Raw genomic sequence first — 18,866 nt, 5'->3', positions numbered from 1 at the left:
CCTTCTCCTTTCCTTCACCCTTTATAGAAAAGATAAACATTAACAGATGAGAAAAGGGGCATTTAAAAAAAGTCTTTGTTAGCACCTGCTGGTCCCTCCCAGACTATGTGGGGGAGATGAGTGGGGTGGGGGGTGGCGGGGCGGGGGTTATCTCCTGGGGGAAACCCATTCTCCTACCTTATGTTTCCACAAGAGTCTATTGTTAAAGCAGCACCCTGGCCTCTTTCTCTACAGACTGTTGTCTCACTCTCCTCCAAAGAAGGGGAACTGATTTATCTCACAGGTGAGAGGGAAAGTGCCTTGGGTCCACTGAACCTCATTCCTTTACTGCAACGATTCTCAAACTTTTAACTGCAACAGAATCACAAGGAGGGCTCATTAAAACAGACTTTTAGGCCCCACCTCTCAGAGTCTCTGATTCCGTTTGTCTAGGCTGAAGACCACAAATCTGCATTTCTAACAAGTTCTGGACTAATGCTGATACTGCTTGTCTGGGACCACGCTTTGAGAACCACTGCTACACTGGATGGTGTTCAACGTCACTGTCCTCAGATGGCTTGCCCCTTCCCTCCTTAGCAGTGGCTTGTCCTCAGGACTCAAGCTCTCCTCTTCCTCCATATGGTAAGCACCCCAGAGGCAACTGTCCAGCAGGTCTGCCTAAGACGGGGGCTGGGAAGGGTAGAAGTTAAAATTCTGGAAGGAAAAGTATGAGGAAGACCATTTGGCCACAGGCCCAGGCTGCAATCCTGTCCAGGAATAAAGTTGATAATTTGAACTTTGCGAGGCCACTACCTATTTCTCAATCAGCTCAGAGAATAAAGAGAAGAAAAGTATGAATAATCAGGCCCATCATCCCAGGAGCGTCCAGGATAATGATAGAGAGAACGATAGAGGATATCATTAGGAATTCCCAAAGTCTCTGGCCTCATTCTGGAAGCAGAGTGACCCTGTCTTGTCTAACCCATAATGCTGAAGCCAGATGACATCAACTGTGCGTACTAAATAATGTTCCTGCTCCTGAGGAAGATTCAGTTATCACCTAAGTGGTGTAAAAGGAGAGAAGAAGATACAGGCCCTTCAGGAGATTTAGCCTAGATTACGTCTCTGGGTCAACCATCAACAACTGTCCAGACCAGGTTGGCTGGCTCAACAGCTCCCTCCCCATCCACAGCTAAGTAAAGCTCTGGGCTGTTCTTCAGCACCCCGGGCACCTCTTGACCACCCCTTGACCACCCCTTCTACCCCTGCTTTCCATCCTTGGGTCTGGCAACTCTGCTTCTGTGCCATGTTCTGTTCACCTGCCCAGATCCTGCAGATGATGCTTTTGAGTCTCAATTCTCAGGTGACACCCTGGCTTCAAGCTGTGCAGTGGAGCCAGTCCTGCTCTGCCTCTGTCAGTCCCACTCAACTCCTGGAGCCCTTAACAGGGTTCAACATCCCAAGCCCCTCTTGCTCCACGAGAGAAATCGGGATAGCAAAGGTTTTCTTTAAGAAGAGCAGCAAAATTAAAACATAATCTCTCAGAAAAGAGAAAAAGAGAGATGAGGATGAAGCCCAGCTAGAGCCTCCATACTCCGGAGACATGCATCTCAGGCTCCTGTAACTTCTTCACCAAACTAAGAGGCTCTCCTGGCTGCCAAAGGGACAAAATGGCACCCGGGGGCCAAATCCTGCCTGGACACATGTCTTCTGTGGCTCATTAAGTGTTTAAGTCACAATCCTTAGGATCCCCTGCCGTCCTCATTCTCCCACTGCCTCTCTTCCACAGAGCACACATGAACGAACAGTAGTTAAGCACAAGCTCTATCGCCTGCCATTGTTAGTTTCCTGAGATATTTGTGAACTCAAATTATAGCATAGTGCTGTTGAGAGAAAGAAACACACTTATTTTTTTCTCCTCAGCTGGTGGTTGCTCCCATTCTCAGTCATGAAGCCATAATTGTAGGAATCATGAACAAAAGGACAAGTGCTTATCCCAAAGCGGCCCAGACTTGTGAAGGGTGAGGGGGGAGAGGATAAAGGGACTCAAAAAGGCAATGCTTTTTCAACATCTCTAGTTCCTTAAAAGAGGATGACTCACAAAAGAAACACATATCCTGTGTTGTTACAGGACAAAAATTCCATAATCAGAAGTTACCAAATGTAAAATTTTATGGCACACTTCATTTTAAATTACGCATAAGGCAAAAAGAAGTTCTCTGTTTTTGGAAAGACTCTGTTACCTGACAGCCCTTTCCATTTAGCAATAAGCTAGACTACTGCAAAACTGAGAGGAGAATCATTACCTAATTAGGAAATGATCACCATGCAATAAAAGCGTACAAAGATCTTTCCTTGTCTCGAATCAGTCTGTTCTGTGCACGTATAATGCACTAGTTGAAAGTCCTGCCATGCCACTGCCTAATGACTAAAGTGTCACAGCCAGAGACTCGCCCCAGAGTGGCACAAGTTTGGGTACCTTTTGAATTCCTGGTCTTTGCCCATAAGATTAGATTAGTGAGTCGGTGTCAAGGTAAATATTTGATTTTCAAAATTCTTTTCTCTGTCTCACAACTCTCCTTCTGAGGCCGGCACTTAAAGGCCGGCACTTAAACGGGAAAATAAAATGTATTACAACTTACTTCTCTCTTCTTCTCAGAGACTTCCAATTACATAGCTGCTTCTTAGGAAAAATAATTTTTTAATCTTTACTCACCACTTCTATTTTCTTACATTGCAATAAAAAAGACACAGTTGAACTACTTTAGTGCACATATTTTAGTGCCTAGGAAGGCATAATATATCATTAGGAGCCCTGGCTCTGGAGTCAGAATTCTTGGGAATATAAACTCTTCCTCTTACTAACTATATCATGTTGGGTGAATCATTCTGAGTCTTAGTTTTCAAAGCCAAAAAATGAAGATGAAGATAATAATACCAACTTCATAGAGTTTTTGGAAGGATTAATTAAACACCAAAGGACTTAGAAAAGAGCCCGATATATAGTAAGTGTCCAACAGATGTTACCATTTTAAATATTGGTGATTCGTGATTTTCATAAAATCAGTGGTCCTCAATAGTTATATACATGTGTGCACACTTGTATATTATGTATTTTGTATAATTTACAAATTTGTATATTGTATGTTAAAATTTCTATATTATGCAAAATACATAATTTGCTAAAATGGCATTCACCAACAACTGATGGAAGAGTTGTTTATTGAATAAAGGCCTGGATGAAGTTAACTATATTTAAACACTGAACTTGAACAATTTAAGTAATCCTTAAGGCAGTTCACCATCTATATGTGAGAATAAAACCACACAGAGCTGGTTCTAGCGCAGGGGTCAACGCTCTCAGCATCCAGGCCAAATCTGGTCCACTGCCTGCCTGCATACAACCTGTGAACCAAGAATGGTTTTCCTATTTTTAAACAGTTGAAAAAAACCAAAAGAATAATGGTTTGTGACATGTAAAAATTATAAGAAATTAACATTTTAGTGCCCGTAAATAAAATTTATTGGAACACAGCCATGCTCGCTCATTTACATATTGTCTACAACTGCTTTCATGCTGCAAGTGCAGAGGCAGAGTTGTGACTGAGACCATACGGCCCACAAAGCCTAAAATATTTATTATCTGACCCCTTACAAAAAAAAGTTTATCAACCCTTGGTCTAGACTGTCGTTTCTATGAGGGCAGAGACTGCTGGGGCCTAGTTCAGTGCCTGGCCCAAAACTGTGTTCAGTAAATATTTGATGAATGAATATGGCATCAATGTAAAGAGCCTGAGGTGGGGCTCCTCATTTGTGCTAAAGATAGTGGTTCTCAAACAGAGAACAAAAGGACTACTCTAGTCTACACAGCCTAGCAAGGGTCCCTGTTACCCTGGAACTCCAACCGTGGAATTTAGGACACAGTGAAGAGGACAAGGAAAGGGCAGATCATAAGGACAAACTAAAGAGGAGTTCTGCGTTTACTAGTAGTATACTTTTAAGAAAAAATGGCATCACAAAAACACAAGAGAATCAGTTTGGAAAAAAAAACATTTATATACAAAAATATATATATACCCTGTGGCTTTGGCTCACCACAAACTTATTCCTAAATATGGCTGCTAAAAAAGTTTGGCAAAGTCTTAAATTGCATATATATAAGTATGAATCCAAATCACAGTAAATACTAGGTCTCACTGTAATCTGTGCTAGTTAGACAACACCCAGAGTGCCACCTGCCACCCGGGGGGCCTCGTTTGTAAGGCAGTCTACTGATAATCTGATTTCTAGAGGAGAGCTACCTGCATGGCCACGGGTCTAAGCTAGGCACCATTTCAAACAAGGCACGCTGATGGAACTCGAGTATTCACAAATTTCCACGATGGAGATGAAATCATAGTCCTCAACCTGAATTAACTCAACCCATGTAAAACACTTAGGAGAATGTCTCAATAAATACAAGCTTTGATCATCAGAGCCACCCCCTGAAGAATTATGATGTAAAAGAAATTTGATTGTTATTCCTTTAGAAGATGCAGCCATATCTACAAATGGATATCAAATTGCAGAACAAGCCGCACAGAAATCACTACAAATTTTATTAGTTTATAGCAAAACTCACTTATAATTTATTATCAGGTAATTATCACTAAATATTTCAGCACACTTTTCTAGCTTTACTGGAGATTTTTTCAAACTGACCAGTTCTCTTGCACTAAAGAAGGCGCAGCAAAGACATTTATTGTTCTCTGAATATTCACGCCCTTCCCCTCACTTACAGTTCCTTGCCGTAAGCAGGGTCATGTGATCAGTTCTAGCCAAAGGGCTGTGAGTAGAAATTATCTGTGTCACTCTAGGCCAAAAAAATTCAGAGCCATTATGTGATCCCCTGGCCTCCCTTCCTTTGCTGAGACAATCTGGAAGTCCCAGGTTAAACTAGCAAAATCACAAAAGTCACAGGAGCCTGGATGTCTCGGTCACTGCACAGAGAACGGCTGCCCTGGAGACAGCCAATGCACGCTCACATTTATGTGAGCAGAAATCAATGGAGATTTCAGGGTTAATTTGTTCCTGCAACATAGCCTACTCTATCTTGACTCACACATAAAGTCTGAGCAGAAAAAAAACTTTGTATCCATCTATGGTCAACCAACATCGGCCATTTATACAAGGATTAGCTGATTAAGCAGGGAAATTTTCCAACTCTTCCTCAGACAGGTATCTGGGCAACTTTTATTTCATTTCAAGTGCATCCACAGACTACCACCATATCTACTCCTATTCAAAGATAAGTATTTAAAACCAAATCCTCTATGCCAATCATTTATGGACAAAACTTCAGATCTTACTGAGATGTACACTGAGCGACATACCCTGAGTGACGTAACCACTGATAAATCTTAGCTATGTTGTTCCTCAACATGGCTTTTCCTGCTTTATGACCCCCCAGCTTCAATTTCAGGTGACAATGTGGAAATGGAGTGACTACTCCACAGACAGACAAGATGGCATAGTGCCCCAGGCAAAGCTGGCTCAGTTCTCCTTGGTTAGCAGTCAACAAGAATGTCGTTAATTGGACTGACTGATTTTGGTGGGCCTTGAACACACAGAGATGTTATCTGCTCCTGCTGGCAGTAAAAATATCCAGTAAGATAAGGACTCAAGCCTGTGTCCTTCATTACATCCCTGATTTAAAACCACTGGAAACTCTGGAGCCTGACCTGGTGAACAGCAGGGTATAAACCTCCATAGCCCTAGGTTCAAATCTCAGCTCAGCTACCGACAGCTGTGTGAGTCAGGCCAAATGACACAGCCTCTCTGAGCCTCCATTCTCTGCCTCCTTCACACAGCATCTGTTATTACTGGAATTGACGTAGATGGAAATGCTCACTATACATTGGACCCTTGCTACCTCAGAACCATGGAATTCTTCTTCAAGTCAATCTGAATTTCTACTAAATTCATGTTTTATTACAAGCAAAACTACATTCTCAGGTACATTTAAAGCAGTAAAAAATATACCTTCGATTTTACCCTTAGACTGGATGCTGCCTGATGTCAGTGACAAAAATAAATTCTACTACTTAATTTGATCATCTTCCAATGTGATCAAGTCCTTCAAGGAAAACACATCTTGAGTCAAATTTCTGTTCATTTTTCAGAGGCAACTGAATTTTTTAAGTTTCTAAGAATTTTCTATTAACCATACTTCTGCTGATTTCCAATTCTGACTATGTATTTTCATACTCCAAAACCTAAGGTAGAATAAAGTAACCTTTGGCTCTTGTTTCATTTAACTGCAGGAAAAACAGATAGCCAAGCTTCTAGCAGATTAGCGTATTAATATACATTTCTGGGGCCGGCCTTGTGGCCGAGCAGTTAAGTTCACGCACTCTGCTTCAGCGGCCCAGGGTTTCACAGTTCGGATCCTGGGTGTGGACCTAGCACCACTCATCAAGCCGTGCTGAGGTGGCATCCCACAAAGCAGAGGCAGAAGGATCTACAACTAGGATATACAACTACGTACTGGGGGGCTTTGGGGAGAAGAAGAAGAAGAAAAAGGAGAAGATTGGCAACAGATGTGAGCTCAGATGCCAATCTTTAAAAACAAAATCCAAGACCCAGGAAAAAGTATTTTTAGGTGTCTTTCCAAGACAGTATGAACTACTGATTGGTGCATTGTAAGACGCGGGGTTCCTCCTCATCTGGTGTGTTTGGGAGGGAACCAGCAGTCAAGGTAAACCCGAGATAAGCCTATGACTCAACAACGCCTACAGAATAAAGTTCACATCCTGCAATCTCATACTCAAAATGTTCCACAACCTTCCCCAAATGCCTGTCCAGTCTTATCTCCCTGTACTTCCCAAAGTGGCCAGAGCACTGGCCCCTGGCTGAACCTGCACTTCCCTCTTGCACTTCCATTGTGAGGTTCAGTTGCCCTCTGTCTGGAATGCCTCTCCCGATTACTCCCCCCCCCCCCCCCCCCCCCCCCCCCCGCTGAGCTTCTGCCCATCCTTCACGCCTAATTCAAACGCCCCTTCCTCCATTATTTTCTTTATGTAGACATATGCTCCCTCATCTCAGAGGGCTTAGGAAGAGGCACAAACATCAGAAGAGAGCATAAATCCTCATCCCCTCAACCCTGCCCCGCCTGCCCTGATTGTTACAATGGAAAGTGAACCTTCTTTCTCAGCCCTACCACTTTTGGTTTCTATCATTCTTACTGCACCGAGCACCAGCTGCCCTGCTGGAGCCACGAACTCAGGCATCTTAACCCTCCTACAGGACTGCCTGTTTTCTGAGGGCAGGGATGCAACCTTCTGCAATAGCATAAGTCCTACCTGCAAGCTATTCCAAAAATACTTGCTGATAGAAGTTTACCATTACATCCAGATTAACAAAATAAAACCCACATGCATCCCCCTTTAGTATATGAGTCATTTTAGCTGACGTTGGCTGTTCAGCTTTCCACGAGTGGAATGGCCATTCTGGCTGAACGGCAGTTATTTTTAAATGTGGAAGATGAGAAAATGGCTGGTTTCTTGGAAGAACTGGGGGGAGTGGGGAGGAACTTACAGGGGGAAGCAAGGGGCACAAGGCAGCAACCACTAGGTAAATGAGACTAATTCAAAAATAAAATAGGGGCCAGCCCCATGGCCGAGTGGTTAAGTTCCCACGCTCTGCTTCGGTGGCCCAGGGTTTCACCAGTTTGGATCCTGGGCGCGGACATGGCACCGCTCATCAAGCCACACTGAGGCGGCATCCCACATGCCACAACTAGTAGGACCCACAACTAGAATATACAACTATGTACTGGGAGGACTCGGGGAGAAAAAGCAGGGAAAAAAAACGATTGGCAACAGTTGTTAGCTCAGGTGCCAATCTTTAAAAATTAATTAATTTAAAAAAACGTGAAACATCAATTTCGTGAAGGTAGTAAAGTTTCAGAAGAAAATTTTTTTCTAGCTCATCTCACACATTCTCTACCCTGGCCCAGTGGTCTCGGAATGTGGTTCCCAGATCATTATCCTAGCATCACCTGGGAACTGGCTGAAATGAAATTCTCCTGTCTCACTCCAGACCTAAAGAATGAGAAACTCTGGAGCTGGGACCCAGCAATCTGTTTTTTAACAAGCTCTCCAGGTGATCCTTAGGCGAGCTCAGGTTTTAGGACACATTAAAGTACCTAAAGTTTCCTGAACAGACCGGCTCTTCCCTGTCTCCACGCTTTTGCTCGTGCTGCCCCTTCCCCATGGAATGCTTTTTCCTTTATCTATTCTCTGTAGATTGAACTCATGCTTTCCTTTCAAAGCTCAACTCAAAAGTCTTGACACCTTCCTCAACTCATTGAACAGAATTAACTGCTCTTGATTTGGGCTCTCCCAAAGCTTCATTCTGTCCTTCCTCCTGGTACTAACTCGTGTCACAGACTGTCCCTGTGTCTGCCTCCTCCATCTAACTGAGAAACCGCGTGTACAAGGGCCATGTCTCACTCAGAGCCCTGCCCCTAGTCCAGCCCCCTTTATTTAATCACCTCACTTTTATTTTGTAGAAGAGAGAAAATTATTCTGCAACAAGTCTCTGATTAACAATGAGAAGGATACTGAGAGGCATCCATCCCTCTCTCCACAGTGGAGATTAATAAATATCACTTTCGAGTGAGATCTAAAGATTAGAGGGCAGTTGTTGAAGCCACCTTTAGCAAGAGAGAACTCACTTAAAGAGCTCCATGGTCATGGCTTAGCCCTAAAACACATTTAGGATTCTATAAAAACCAAATACAAATTTCACAGAGAAATTATTCCCTCTGGTCAGTAAAAGAAGAAAACATGGGTTGATTGGGAAAGGACTAGATTTGAGGCTAGACTGAAGTTCCAGGAGGACAGGCACCCTCTGTCTGTCTAGGCCATCCCTATGGTCCTAATGCTGAACCTTGACATTTTGTCAAATGTTGAAATTAGAAGACACAGATATGAGTTCCATCTCTGCCACTTCCGAGCCAGGTAACCTCAAGCAAGCAACTAATTCCCAAAGTCTTGGCCACTTATCAGTAAAAAGAAGCCAAGTCAGAAAATTATTATAACTACCAATAAACAGCTGACCTCCTTAGTTTATAGTTTACTAATTGCTTTCACATTCACTGTCTTGTTTAATCATCAAACCTGCAGCTGAAGATAAGGCCTCCCTTCTCATGGGGTCAGAAACAGAATCACAGACTTTGACTTCCCATCCATGGCCCTGATCATAGGCCAAACTGATTTCAGATATCAAAACTTTAAATTACCCTAATGAGTTCATTTTGATTGACCACTAAACATTCAGAGATTCTCAGATTACCATTTTCCACTGATGGTGATCTTGCGCTTAACTTGGACTATTTCAGGATAAGAAAAGAGATCAAGCAAATTGCTTTTATTGTTGTTTTTCCAACAATAATTCACTTGGATGACAACTTTTGCTAAAAAACATCACTGGGCTTTTGCGAGCTGTGTTTCAAGGCTGGCACCTCACTGAGCTAGTAACACTTCAACTCTGCAAGAACTGGGCCACTCTTGGAAACACTCCCTGGACCAAAAGAGTGTCTCAATGAACCTCAACCTGAGGAGAGAGGAAGGAAAAGAGAGACCACCAGGAGAGAATGCTGAGAGAGCCCTCAGCTGAAAGAATGCAGGCATCTTCGAGAATTTCCGGTTTGTTCCCAAAGGTTATAAATACTAATTTGATATCGAGCTAAAGGTTCAATTACGTACTAACTTGATATTGTCTTTCCACCAAATTATTGATGAGTAGCATTAAAACCCTAAGCAAAGACTCATTTATCAAACCTCAAAATTCTAGTTTGCATTGATTTTTATCTATAAACAGTACACAGTGAGTATAGATCATCAAGGACAAAAAAAACCCAATATAGCCATAAAAGGTGGCATTTAAGATGACAAAGTGAAATGAGACAAAAAGTCTATTTGTGCCTTTGATCATTCACCATAAATGAGTTGGCCCTGAACCCAGTTTTATTTCAGCAATTTAATCTAGATTCTGAGCACCCGCTATGGGAACAAGGTGTGAATGCAGGCAGTGCTATTTAAGGCCTTCAAATTGCTTGATCAACATCAGTTTTCAGTCATGGACTGTCATGCATCACTTTGGATTTTACAATTGTGATTTGTGGGAAGAGGTTTACCCTTTTACTCATGGAGTGCAGCGGGCCCCACATGGGAATTCATTGTTGGGAGGAAGGTTTAGAAAAGGAGACCTTGGTCCGAGGCGTGATTAACAGGACTGATCCTTCTCTACACATTCGCCAATGTTTTAAAATCAAATTCAATCCGAATTCTATTTTGACAGCTCTGCTAAAATCTCTTGGTTTCTTGGTTCTTCAACAAATTGAAGGGGCTTTCATCATTTTTTATTAAGAATGTGCTATTTCCTGGGACTGGATCTTTAAACAATTCATCAAGTATGTCAATAATAAAGTAAATCTGGTTTCCTCTAATACTTTGAGTTTCTCCTGTTATCCCTTCCTGAAAACCTTTTGCTTTTTATCATGAAGAAGACCCCTACAAATCTTCTTCCACCTGACTAAGGCATCCATCCACCTTACTATTAAAAAAGACAGTTTCTCGGGGAGTGGCGCAGCAGTTAAGTTCGCACTTCTACTTTGGCGGCCTGGGATTCGCCGGTTGAGATCCCGGGTGCAGACCAATGCACTGCTTGTCAAGCCATGCTGTGGCAGGTGTCCCACATAAAAGAGAGGAAGATAGGCACAGATGTTAGCTCAGGGCCAGTCTTCCTCAGCAAAAAGAAGAGGATTGGCGGCAGATGTTAGCTCAGGGCTGATCTTCCTCAAAAAAAAAAAAAAAAAGCAGTTTCTCATGTTTTCTTTGTGGTCAGCTTGAATCTTCTGAAGGAGGAGGAATGTCTGTGTGCAGTGAGTTATCATCCAAATATTGTTGTAGTTTTACAGCTCTGAATCACTCAAAAGAGTAAATCATAAAAATTTAGTTTATTAGAAAGTCTAAAGTCCTCACGATTGGACTTTAATGAACAAACTACCTCTCCTAGAAAATCAAGTTTTCCGATGAAACAAGTGTTTCAAATAAACAAAAGACTCTCCTAATCATCACTAACTCTCATCCTTTCTGTGCCCACAGTATTATCAAAAAGCAACTTGCTTTTACAGAAGCCACGCTATATGTTTCTCGCCAAAAAAGGCAAATAGGCACTTTCAGACACAGTAGTACTGAAAATATCTAAGATGATCAAAGTTGACATAGCCTCACATCTCATGTGATTTTATATGTCAGCAAAATTTCCAGCAATCAAAACTGTATAATCATTTTATAACCAATAAACCTGTATGCAGCACAAAGGCCTCTCTTTCTCCCTGATTTTCATCACCATCCAGAAGAAAACCTTGATTCGGATCTCTGTTCAGTGAGAGAGCTGTGTGACACGATGAGTCCTTGGAGACTGAGACAAGTGATGGGTGGAGGCCAGAAGCAGGCAGCCTCTCCTGTCATATCCAGAGCTCAGGCTCTGGGAAAGCACAGAACCAACTCAGGAGAAGTTGAAGCGGAAGAAGGAAGAGGAAAGAGGGCTCAGATGGCACAGAGAGGGAAGAACGTGCTCAGCTGGAGTCCACTTTGAGACTCCCATGACAGAGTACCTAGGTTCATCAGGGGGGGCTGGGGAGAGGGGGACGACAGCCTTTTCTCACCAGCAAACCTGAGGCCTGCCAGTCCTGCCTCTAAATGACTCGTCTCTGACCTGGGGCCTTCCCTGAAGTAGCTACACCCAACTCCAACTGCAACAAGTCCACACTGACTTTGGACTCCCTGATCTTGAGGATCCCAGGAGAATGTGTTCAGGCCTGGACTCTCCCCGGGGTTTGACCACAGTTCAAAGGCCTGAGATCAGGGTAAGGGTCAGGACCAACAGATATTCCAGGAGCTTCCAGCCGTGGAACCTGCCACCCCAGGGGAAAAAATCCTTCAAGTCCTTAGGCTCATTCGTACACGAGAGGACTTCGAACCCCGCCCCCAACTTCAGAGGCACCTTCTGGATCATTGCCAACTCACCTCCATCACCCCAGCTCCACTCCCAAAAGATGGTGGAAGCAGAATAGAAATAGCTTTAGGGTGCACCCAGAAAAAGAGCTGCTGTCTCTGCCTCCAGGAATGCTCCGAGGATGAAAAGGAGATAAACATTAAATGAAAGAATTTAAAAAAACAAAAAAGAGAAAGATTCATCACTGTTGTTTTGTTTCTCATATTAAAGTCTGGCTCATAGAATGTTAGGAGTTTCACCAGCTGAAATCTGCGGCCATTCTAAGCAATCTGTTAGGGTTACCATAGAAAAAGCTTTGAATTTTGTCAAGATATTTAAGTTATTTGAGCTCTCAGTAAGGCAGGCCTGGGAACAAAGTTCAGCTCAGCCACTTGCCAACTCTGTGACCTCAGAAATGTGATTTTATCTAAGCCTCAGTTTTCTCATCTATAAAATGGGAATTATAATTGCACCAATCTCATAGGATGGTTTGTAAAGATTAAATGAGATATTGCTTGTAAAGTGTTTAGGACAGTGTCAGGTCCATGGAAAGCATTCTGTAATACTATAGTTACTAATATTACTATTTTGAGAAAGTTACCTAATACAGTCATTTTACACAAGGTTGTGGTATATGATTCTAGATTTTAATATTTGGGCATTTTTTAAGTGTATAAGATACTAACTTAAATGTAACACCTGATTTTTGCGTTTGGCTGTCCAATCAATTTTGACTGTCATTATGAAAGAAAGGTAATCCCTCTATACCTGGCCAAGTCTTCCCTTCCCTCTGTCACCATCTCTCAAGCTCTGTCTCTCCCCTCAACTGCTCTCTCTTCTTTACACTTTTATAAGAACAAGGTCACCGCCAGTTGAAGCCAGTGATCAAGTACAGTATGAACGTCAATGGAAAGGATGTACCACACAAGAGCTCCCTCAATGCTGTCTGCAGCTCCAAGGAAAGGATATGTTTTGATTTGCAAAATGGCTATTTGCAACATCTGTTCCAGGTAAACAAATATTCCAAACCACCTCCTGAACCAGGATTTTGGGTTCAGAAGCATTGCCTTCTGTCTTGTTTTTCCTGGTAGAGAGTCTCACCACAATTCTCTCTCTCTCTCTCAGCCTTATACCCCCATGTTCCTGGGTCATAAACACCACAGCCATCGCTCACCACCTCCTGGGAGTGTAGAATGTCTCTCCCAAATCCACTCTCAGTAGGAGGACTTTGGGTCTACCCGTTTGTGTCTTCTGCCCCGACAAGCTAAGCTGCCACGTCCTTTCCAGACTCCCCCTCAACTCCACAGTGTGCAGATTCCCACGACTGCAGCCTCACTCCTCCTCACTCAATACACTCACGCTTGAATTGGCCGGTCATCTCATGTCATCTCTTCCAATGACACAGTCATCCTCCCATGGGCCACCAAGTTCCTCCCTTTAGATTGATCTCTGAGGGCTTCTGATCCATAGAACACCTCAAACTGGAGTGTTCTTCTGCCAACTTATTAATCTTGGAGCCAACAACCTTGAAAAGTAAGGGTTAACGAAACCAGCTTAGGGCTATTAGGGAGGAAACTTGAGCAGAGGCTCTGGTTCCACCATTAACTAGCTTAGTCAACCATACCTCAGCTCCTCCGCTATAGAATGAGGGAATGGTCTGGATAAAATCATACCTCATAGCTCTAAGATCCTGAATGTCCACCCTCCCCATGCCAAAATACACTTGTTTGTTTATTCATGCCAATAACTACTGAGAGTCCAATACTGCATAGCAACATGCCCGACACTGTGAGGGGTTAAAGATTATTCTCCAAAGAGCTCATCATCTAGAATGAGAAATAAGACAATCACATCAATAACTATAAGAAAGAGAAAGAGATGTCATAATTGGAGGTGCTTCTAAGATAAAAAGAACATCACAAGCCCATTAGCAACACCTCAAGCCTGAAATAAAGTAATTTTCAACGTCTATTCTTCTCTCCATCGAGTCTTCCACCAAATGACTTTTCCTTTACATCATTCCTTAAATCTGTGCTCTGCACTCTGAGTCACATATGCTTATATGCAGGCCCTGGGCAACTCTTCCCTTGTATGATTTTACCTCTGTCCCTAGCACTCCCCTCACTGATCGGTGATCTCTCATCAACGTATGAGAATCACCCATCAGGCTGGTCTGACTTGGCTCTGTAGCCTCCTCCATATTACAGAACATCCACATTGAACCCCTTTACAAAACTGTCCATACTTCACTTCCTCCCTCCCATACACAGTGGCTGAGAACGTACTTTGTGCTTAGTGCTGGCTGGGATGTCTAAGTCACAGGCTTTAGCCTCCAAGAGCTTACATACTGGTCAGGAAGTTGGGACATACGCTAAAACAGCACTCGGGACCCTAAAGGCGAAGGGGCTACTAGCAGCACCGACAACAGCAATAAATGCTAGAGGGTTCAGAGGCGGGACAGCTACTTTCCGGCTGCAGTAATCAAAGAAGGCTTCTAGGAAGCGGTCACACCTGAGCTACACCCTGCAGCAATGGCAGGACTTCAACAAGGGAGGCAAACAGGCCTCTGGGCCAAGGGCCAAACGTGAGTGAGGCAAGGAAGCTGGGTGGATTCAAGACCAGCAAACTGTTAGGTGGCGAGTGGGTGAGAGGGCACTTTCTGAAAGGAGTTCACAAGGTACTAGAAGCTTAGCAGAAATAACTAATTTTCTGCTTAAGTCAGACTACGTAGCATAAGGAGATAGACAAGAAAAAGAAAGTTTAATAATCTAACCAAACTGTGAGGAGAGTTACCAGCAGGGGGATAGGAAAAAGCCATGAAAAATCAGAAAACCTGGTCCCAGGCCCAGCTTTGCCAAGGAGGGGCTCCCAGGCCATAGCAAGTCATTTAACCTGGTTCGTCTCGGTTTTCTCATTTGTAAACTGAAGCAGCTGACCTGGCTGACATCGAAGGTCTCTACAGTCCAAACCAATTGTATATTATTTCTGCCATTAAAACATTCATCATGGGGGGTGGAGAGAAAGGCGGGTATCCATATTTCCTTTCCGCATAGGTTTCTCTACTAAACTTAAAATTTCTTTTTCCTAAACTTAATTCTATGTCTATGCCTCCCACATCATACATTTAACATTTTACCTAAATAATGTTCAGTGTGTGCCCCGACCTAAAATTTTTTTTTATGGCTCACAGGTTATCCAAGAAGTCTGTGCAGCACAGCCTCAGCCTGCACAAGTTATCCAGATATCATAACCCCAGGCTAAAATTCTTCTGGACGAGCCATTAAAAGTGACGGGGTCGAGAAAGGGGAAAATTCTGTTACTCATCTAAAAGACTGCTTCCTTTTAGTAGCACCAAATGAAGTTATTTCAGGCAATAACAGTAATGCAGAAAAGTATCAGGAAAAAATATCTTGAACTTTAGAAAGTCTCTACTTGAAAATGAAGCTCAAACGCGGCAAGTTTTTGGCACCGAAATTCTCTGAAAGTTGACAGCTTTGATGCCGCATCCAGAGGCCCCCTGCTCCAGGAAAGACACCAAAACAGAAACCACGGATGCGATTTCACTCCAGCTCTATTGATCCTGTGCACCAAAAGGCCAAAGGCAAATAAACCAGTCACAGAATTCAAGAGAAACAGGCTGGATCAGAAAGCCTCACCAGTGGCCACTCAAAGTTTAAAAGAAAGAGAGGAAAACAACAAAGTTAACAAAAGGCTAAGTTCACGCCGGGCGCCACAATGCCGTGCCCGGGCTTACTGTGTAAGCGGCATAAAGACGCGATGTAACACCTGCGCGCACCACGAGCCGCCCCGAACCCCGGAGTCGGCGGGCGCGGGAGCCGTCTCGCGAGCGAGGGCAAACCCAGACTCCCTCTGAGTCGCAGCCGAAAGACTAAAGCTTTGTTTTCTGCCCATCGGCGCAGCCTTCCCCTCGGCCCCCGGCGCGCCCCGTACCTGCCGCGCCCGTCCCGCCTTCGCCGCAGCTCGCGCTCGGGATCCCAGCAGCCGCAGGTCCGCTCTGCGGCTACCCCGCCGCGCCCGCCCAGCTGCCGCGCTCGCGCCACTACGCATGCCCGGCCGGCACCTGCGCCAGCCAGCTCGGAATCCACTTGCCGGGTTTTGGCTGCGGCTCCCAGGGGAAAGGACCTGAGGCCAGGAGCCTGGGTTCTGCCCCAGGGGGACAGAGGAGTTGCAGGTGTTGGAGAGCCGAGGGGGAGAGGTGGATGGGCCTTGCGGTAACGTAGTTCCTACTGCCCACATTTACCCTGACGTACGCTCCTCCAAGCCTAAAGATGACCACCTGCACTCTTGGCATGAGCTTAGCACAGTGGTTCTCAAACTTGAGCGTGGATCAGAGTCACCTGGAGGGCTTGTTAAAACACAGATCCCACACTCAGAGTTGCAGATTCGGTAGGTCTAGAGTGAGGCCCGACAATTTGCATTTCTAATATTTTCTCAGAGGAAACTGGTGCTAGTAGTTCCAGTACCACACTGGATTTGCAAACCGCTGGTCAAGAGAAAAGATATTTGGTATTAAAGGAGGAAAGTTTTCTCTCCTTCTCCCCCTCCCCCTTTTGGGATTTCACATAGCACTTCCTCTTCATTTAACAGCCACACCTGCTTAATAAATAAATAAATAAATAACTACAGCTCACACTCAAACAAAGATTGAATGTTTCCTGTAGCTTGTGCAAGTAAATGGAATGCAGGCTCAAGTGTTCTCATATACTTTACATGTGGTATACTCTGTAGTTCCCATCCCTCCAGCACTGTCTAGGCAACAGGAGGGGTCCCTATTTTGCCACCCCTTTAACTCAAAGTCCTGTGTGCCCCCTTAGAGCTTAGCACAGTACTGGGTACAAAATAGGAAACCAAGAAATCCTGAGATGGTATCAGTAGGGCTGGAGAGACGGAGAAGAAAGAAGGAAGTTGAAATTATTTTAAGAATCCAAAGGAATTGATCAGCAATTAAATATGGAAGTAGGCCAGCCAAGGCTGGAGAGGATAAGGATTTCTCCTTGCCTTCCACCTAGGGAAATCAGTGGATTTAACATCCTTATCTGAAACCATATTTACAGAAGGGGTTGAGTATGGAAGTTCTCACAGAATGTTTCTTAAAAAGTTAAACACACATCTGCCAGATAACCCAGCCATTCCATTCGAAGGTATTACCCAAGAGAAATTAAAACGTATGTTCACACATAGATTTGAGTATGAATGTTCATAGCAGTTTTCTTTCACAACAGCCCCAACCAGAAGGAATCCGAATGTCCATCAACAGGTGAATGCATAAACAAATTGTGGTACATCTATACAACAGAATACTACTAAGCAAAAAAAAGAAAAGAAAAGAATTGCACATGTGGGCTTCAGCATGGATAAATATCAAAATCATTATGCTGAATGGAAGAAGCCAGGGACAAATGTATGACTCCGTTTATATGAGGTCCAAGCTAACATATAGTGACAAAAAGCAAATCAGTAATTGCCTGGAGCCAGGGGTGGAGGGAGGGATGGACTCTACAGGGGCAGTAAAAATCTTGTGGAAATCTTGTCTTGATAGTAGTGGAGATTTCACAGGAGTATACAACTGTCAAAACTAAATCATGCACTTTAAATTTACGAAATTTATTTTACATAAATTATTCCCCAATAAAGTTAAGAAAAAGTTTAATCAAATACTCCTATGAGCTCTTTATTTAGTGGGAATATTGACCAAGATAAGTTCATGAGGAAGCGTAGACTCTAAATATGGTGTAACCTGATTTGGAGGGAGGAAGGAAAAAAAAAAATCACCCTCTATAGAGGAAGCTAAAAATAATCAGTATAAAATGTTTGGAACAACCCATCTCTAAAAGTAACGAACCCCAAGATGTGATTTGTAAATGTATCACTGATAAAACTAAAGTATTTCCCCAAAGTATCTCCCAAATATAAAACAGTAAACAGTGTATACCATCAGAAATGCACAACCAGTGCATAATAATTATAAAGAAAAGTGTTATCTGCTGAACTGATTGAACCACTACCAATGAGCAATAAGGTTTTCAAACTGTGTTTCTGGGAGCCTCGGGTGTCATGGAGATGATAAATAAGCAGGACTCAGGGTCAAGGGCCCCAGTCCAGCCTGCACACTATTATTTCCATATTGGGGTATCCTCGGAGATTTTATTTGATAAAAGAGTTCCACTGACAATCAAAAGAGCAACAGCTTGAAAGCAATAGAAGCAATGGCATCAGGTAGGAAGAATTCACAGAGAAAAGATGCTGTATTCGGTGGGCACAAGTATTCAGGTCATCAAAAATATACACTTTAGTTATAGTAACCATATGTTCCAGTTTTCCCAGAAGAGTCCCAATTTTAAATATTAATCCTATGAATTTATGTCCAATCATGTGTCCTAATTATTGGTTGAAAAAAATAAAATCACCAACTTAATCTGAAATAGGGATAATTTTCTGGCTCTTCTACAGCTTGTATAAAATATTAGTAATATAATATTATTAGTAATAATAAATATTAATAACAACATAGCTAAGGGTTATTGAGCTCCTACTATGTACCAATAATTGTTTTAAGCACTTTACAATGTTTTCTCATTGAATATCCATGACAACCCTACTAAATTATCCTCATTTTATAGGTGAGAAAACTGAGGCACAAAATATTATTTTTCTCCTAATAACATAACTAAATGAAGGCTAAATAAAAGCTAAACTGGGGGGCTGGCCCCGTGGCCGAGTGGTTAAGTTCGCGCGCTCCGCTGCAGGCGGCCCAGTGTTTCGTTCGTTCGGATCCTGGGCGCGGACATGGCACTGCTCATCAAACCACGCTGAGGCAGCGT

The 18,866-nt window shown here is 43.2% G+C and overlaps 1 protein-coding gene across 2 annotated transcripts in view; it reads right to left on the bottom strand.

The window, feature by feature from the left end:
• PLS1 (plastin 1) overlaps nt 1-16,145 on the bottom strand; it is a 107,546-nt gene extending 91,401 nt beyond the window's left edge. Inside the window, exon 1 of one of the 2 annotated variants that reach the window (XM_001493516.7) lies at nt 15,976-16,145. The gene's annotated coding sequence lies outside the window, so the exon portion shown is untranslated. The remainder of the gene's footprint in view (nt 1-15,975) is intronic. The other variant, XM_070238277.1, reaches the window with a different exon arrangement.
• Between the last annotated feature and the right edge of the window lie 2,721 nt (nt 16,146-18,866).

This window comes from Equus caballus, chromosome 16, assembly GCF_041296265.1.
Source record: "Equus caballus isolate H_3958 breed thoroughbred chromosome 16, TB-T2T, whole genome shotgun sequence".
NCBI lineage: Eukaryota > Metazoa > Chordata > Mammalia > Perissodactyla > Equidae > Equus > Equus caballus.
The sequence above is the reverse complement of the archived record's forward strand: the minus strand, read 5'-3'. Positions and strand labels throughout refer to the sequence as shown.